This window comes from Phyllostomus hastatus, unplaced genomic scaffold (assembly GCF_019186645.2).
Source record: "Phyllostomus hastatus isolate PE091 unplaced genomic scaffold, TTU_PhHast_1.1 phas_contig_40, whole genome shotgun sequence".
Lineage (NCBI taxonomy): Eukaryota > Metazoa > Chordata > Mammalia > Chiroptera > Phyllostomidae > Phyllostomus > Phyllostomus hastatus.
The window spans coordinates 46911738-46917647 of NW_025333872.1; positions in this window are offsets into that span (position 1 = coordinate 46911738).

The following is a 5910-nucleotide window of genomic DNA, read 5'->3' on the forward strand; positions in this document are numbered from 1 at the left end:
TAAATATTAATCTCATTTCTCCATTATTCATAATTTCTCATAGATCAATAAATCTTAAAGGCAGTAGAATCAATTCTTCCTTACTATTTATGACCAACTCCCACAAACACCTTTCAGAATATTTAGCAGTTGATTAAAGTATGAGGATTGGGCTGGAAATGCAATTATCCTAGGAAATCACACGCTAGAGGAGCCCTACATTTTTTAAAATTTTTATTTATTTTTGTCTTCTATTGGGGACATACTTATTGATTTTAAAGAGAGGGGAAAGGAAGGAGAGGGAGAAACACTGATATGAGAGAGAGACATCAATCAGTTGCCTTCTGCATGTTCTCCAACGGGATCAAACTTACAACCTAGGCATCATGTGCTTTGACCAGGAATTGAACGCACGATCTTTCCATTTATGGGATGACACTCCAACCAACTGAGCCACACTGGCCAGGGCTGAAGCCCTACAAATCTTGAAGAGATTGTTTAAGCATCAAAGGGTACACTCCTTCTTAGATATATTTCATTCATTTTCCATTTTCTCAAACCTCCATTTCTTTCTCCTCTGTCTAGACAACTTGTGATCTTCCTACTTAACTAAGAAAGTACAAGTGACTAAAGATGATGCACAGTGAGCCCTCCCCTTATATAATCTCTGTCCCTAAAATGTGGGCAAGATCTGTAACTTTTAACAGATTATGACACAGGTGAAAGGACTTTGAGATTGTAATTGAGATCCCTAATCAGTTGACTAAGTTAACCAAAAGGTAGGTAATCCTCATCCTCAGTGAGCTGACTTAATTAGGTGAGCCCTCTAAAAGAAGTCCAGATATTACAGACAAAAGACATTGGAGACACACTTGCAGACCTGGAGAAGCAATCCACCATGAATCTGTAGCTTGAAAGAAATTCACCCCCCTAACAAATGAGCTGAGAGGAGGATTCTGAATTTCCTGTGTCCTCAGCACTAGCTGACACCTTAAATTACAGCCCTGTGAGGACCTGCACAGAGAATTTCCTTAAGTCATGACAGGTATCCTGACTCATGGAAACTGAAATAATAAAATATGTTGTTTTAAGCTGCTACATTTGTGATAATTTGTTACACAGCAATATAAAACTAATATGCAATCAAAAGAAAATGTGCATAAGCTTTCACGACCACACACACTGTTGAATGCATCATCTGTGCTTGTAACTCCGTCCACCCTTCTTTCAACTATGAATAAAGGGCCCTTGTCTTCATCTAAGGCCAGTCTCTCCCCCTGGGTTCTGAATCCAATTTCCTTTTGTCTGCTCAAAGGCATTACTCTGACCATGCTTCTCTCTCACTCCCGCATCATTAAGTCTCCCCTTTTCTAATGGATCATTCCCATCACAAACAAAATGTTCTCTCTGACTTCAAAAACCATGCTCTTTCTGCAGTATTCTTCCTCTAAAAAACAAAAACAAAACGAAATGCAACAACAAAGAAAAACAATAACCCCGGTCTGTATGTGAGATGAAAACATCATATACTCTCAAATTGAGAGGCATTCTACAAAAGACCTACCCAGTACTCCATAAAACTGTCAAGGTCATGGAACAAGGACAGACAGAAACCATCATGGTCCATAGGAGACTACAGAGACACGACAGTCTCCTGCCACAGTTTGCATGTCAGAGACATGCAAACGGTATCTGGACTGGATCCTGGAACAGTTAAAGGACACTGAGGGAGCAGCCGCTGAAACTGGAGTCAAGTCTGACGTAACCGATGTTAGTTTCATAGTTTTGACAAATACAGCATGCTGTCCACCTTCTTCAGGTCTCTGCTTAAATGTCATCTTCCCAGGGAGGCCTCCACTGACCACTCTATGTTGTTTTTGATCGCACCTCCTACTTCCCTTTAACACACAGGGTGGTAACTTTTAGATGATGAACTAGAACAAATGCACTATTTCCATGCCCAGAGGATTCACAATTTAAAAGCAAAAAAACTCATTTCTTTACACAATACCTGTTTTTTTCCTGCCTGCCCAATGTCCCTTAACTCTTTCTGATAAAACGTCTGTCCTTTCTGTTTGAGGACTCACCACCTTCCCTACTCCATGTAGTCCTGGTGGAATTATTCAATCGGTTTCGGGGTTGGACATAGGATTCAGACTCACACTGCTCCAGGGCTAGGGTGTAAACCAAGCTCAGATGAGCTCTAAAAACAATAAGCTTGTGTTACAGAACAGACAGGGGCAGGGGGCAATTATTGGCCCACCCAGGGACGCCAAAAACTGTTACAGAACAGGGCCAAAGGGGAGCATGATATACTATTACCAAAAGTACCCCACTAGGTTCGCATTGTCCACCACCAGAGGAAAGATGTCTCTCAGTGCCAGAGATTTGTGAAAAGGAAAGGAAATGTTTATTTAAAGCTATATAGACTTAAAGTAGTGACTAATGTCTTCATTAAAATATCAAAGTCCTATAGGATACCCACAGATGCACACAGTGCTTCCTTCTCCCTCTGCCCTAATTTGGGGTACTTAGGAAAAGAAGTAGATTCAGGCTCCCCCATCAGCTGTGTTGTCAGGCAGGATCAAGCCAAGTGGTTCTCCTCTGCAAAGCTGCGAGGGGTTTCCACTCTGCCAAAACCACGTGGTTCCCCCTTAACGGCTGCATCTGGGTTTAAATCCCCACACCAGTCTTCCTCTGCAGCCCCATTTCTGACTCCTCCCACAATTGGCTACACTTGCCAGCACTCCCATATCCTTCCAGCTTTACTGGGCTGCCATAGTGAGTCTGGGCAGGTGTGACCCCATGGCATGGAGCCAATCATCTCCAAGCTCCCACACAGGTGCTGTAACCAGGGGGTGTTGCCTCTCAGTTACCTCTTGGGTGGAAGTCACTTCCATTCCCTGACTCAAAACATGGACACAGCTACTTAACATATTTATGTGACCAGTTAAAAGTTTCAGATATGTTAAATGACCATGACAGAGGTTAGCTGCAAAGCTGTTGCTATGCAGAACAGCTCTCCATGTTCCTGCTCCATGTGTCCCTTCCCCCAACTTACACCTGTGAGGGGAAGGTGTGAGGACATCCTAATATTTCCTGGACACCTTGAGTTCTGGACCCCATTCCAAATCCCTATTTGGGGCCCCCCTGTTGGCTGCACCCTGTTACATTTGGAGCACTCGGTAGATTTATTTTGCCCCATGTGGAAGGCTTTTGTCTGAGAAGAAAGCCAACACAGAGAAGGAAGCAAGAGAGGTGGAGATGCCGAGTCAGGACGGCATTTTGAACTCTCCAGCGCTCCCCTGAACTATGCCATTTGGTTCCATTCCATTAGTCAGGAAACCTTCCTTTTTCACTAAGCTAAGTTACTCTGGTTTATGTCATGGAATTGAAAAGACTGTAAGTCTCAAAACAGAGGTGGGTATGGAGAAGGCATGAGGAGGAGAGAGTCAGTCCCCTGAAGGGCTCAGGAAACATCCACAGAGGAGTCATTTTTAAGTTTTAAAGTCTAAGTACCCGACATATGGGCAAACAAGGAGAATACTTCACTGAATTTCTAAGTTCTTGCTATGTGCCAAGTGCTATCTTAAATACATTACGTGGATTTTGAAATAGATTCAATTAGTTTCCTAATTGAAGGAAACAGCAATTAATAACCCACCCACATTTATATCTAATCATTGAATCTTCATCAGCCAAATTCCACAGTATGCTCCTTTGTAAAACAGATTTTATGATATGTAATTTCTGAAAGGTTTGACATGTTCTGGGAACTCATTAAACGTACAAGAACTTTGCTGTGGATTAGAGTTTCTATAAAGGGTTATAATTTGAGGCATGAAACTATCTGAGTTTCAACTGTGGGTGAGCAATACCCTAAAGTCCAATGGATAAAACAGAAATGCGCCTTAAGTCAAGAAGGGAAAAATAACTAAGTTTGTCAACCGGTGGTCTACCACCTGTGGGCTGCCGACACTGAGCAGAGCAGTTGTTGCTGCGCATGCACATTATGAGCACCTTCTTACAGGAATCCAGCACTCTGGTGTGGCTGCGTGTGGCTGAAACCCCAAGTCAGGAAGAGCTGGTGACAGCTGCTCAGACGGGTCTGGCTGAGGAGTTCTTTCTAGGAGTGCCATTGTCACACACAGAAACAAATGTTCGAGACACTTTAGTGGGATGCTTGTCAAATGCTTTATTTCTGAGTAGTAACAGTATATTTCTGGAAAATAGTGCTAATTTATCTGAGAAAAAGTGACAAGTATATCTGAGGATGTGTGAATAGTCCTATAAGCTGACAGTTTTGAGAGAACTTCAGATTTATATGCTTATAAAATTCAGTAACATCTAACACCAATTAATATCGATTTTTCCTGTATGCTGCACCTTCTCAAACTTTTTCTCATAAATGTTTCTCTTATAAAATCAGCCATTCATTTCATCCAAATAATATCTGATTGTTTTTGCAGATGTGATTATAACATCATGTAGATTGATCTCAATCCCCTCTTTATCACATATGAAACACCCAAAACTCTTCTTTAATTTAGTGGCTTACACTAGTTGACAAGTTCTTTTTGTTGGTCAATATTATGGCATCATATTAAGATAGCTTAAAACATACAGATTTTCTTTAATGATGCTGTGAAAAAAATGTCAGTCTTCTTGAATTTTTATCTTTTGTAGACATTAATCCAAGAATTCATAAGCTGAAATATTTCTTCCTTATTGTGCAATTTCCAAAAACTCTAGAAAAAGATGTTTTTATTCACCGTTTAGAGTCATCATGCCTTCTTAATGGTAATTACTATACTCTGAGAAATAAAATATTCTGTTATTTGACAAACCTATTTTACCTAGCATAAATTTGACAAATCTATTTTACCTAACTAGCTTCAAGTGAGCTAACAATTTATTAATGCCACTTTCACTAAAATATTAATAAGCACCTTGAAAATAAGCTTAAATGTGCTTCATTTTCAAATTTTTAAGAATTTCTCTAGGGCCTCTTTTTCTTTTTTTGTTTTGTTTTTTGTTTTCTTTCTCTTCATTCCTCCCTTGCTTTCTGTCTTTTCCACCTCATTTCCCTCTTTTCCCTCCCTCCCTCCCTCTCTCCCTCCTTCCCTCCCTTCCTTCCTTCCTTCTTTCCTTCCTTCCTTCCTTCCTTTTTTTCCTTCCTTTCTTTCTAATAAAAAGCTTAATGGTTCAAAGGATGTTTCTCCAGATCATAATTTTTTGTAGTCCAATTACTGTGACACAAAGTAGGATGTCATATTTTATTAAATTCTCTCTTTAATCCTATAATCTAAAAAATTACCAAAGTAATTTTATATGTTATAACCTACCTTGAATTTTGTGGTCTTTGAAACTAAATTTTAGTTGAGATGATCTAGCACATATTTTTATAAATTACAAATTCTAAGATGAACTTGAAGTTGCATGATTCCTTACATATGTTTTGATTAGATCACATTGATTCATCATAGACGAGGATGACATCTGTGGCTAATATTTTGTGAATATCTTCTGACTGTGCTTTATTTAGCTTTGTTATCTTATTAATCTTTGAAACATCCCTATAGGGCAAAGAAGCTATCTTCAGCTTCATTTTTAGTTTTCCCCTGTGTAAAATGCAAATAATAGTAGCACTGACCTCCTGGAGTTACCTGCCACTAGCTGTGAATGATACATACTGCATGGGGCAGCAGAGCGAGCTAGTGATAGGAGCAGGTTTTAAACCCATTTGACTCTATGTGTGCCTAACTGTGCTACAATGACATGCTGACTGGCAGCTAACAGCTACTGGAAAGAACCCCTTCTCCTAGCTCCTGCCCTGTTTTCCACTGAACTGTGGGGGAAGGTGACAAAGCCTGGCTGACTTTCACTATGACCATGATTTCTTATCTGCCAATCATCCCAACCTTACCTTGA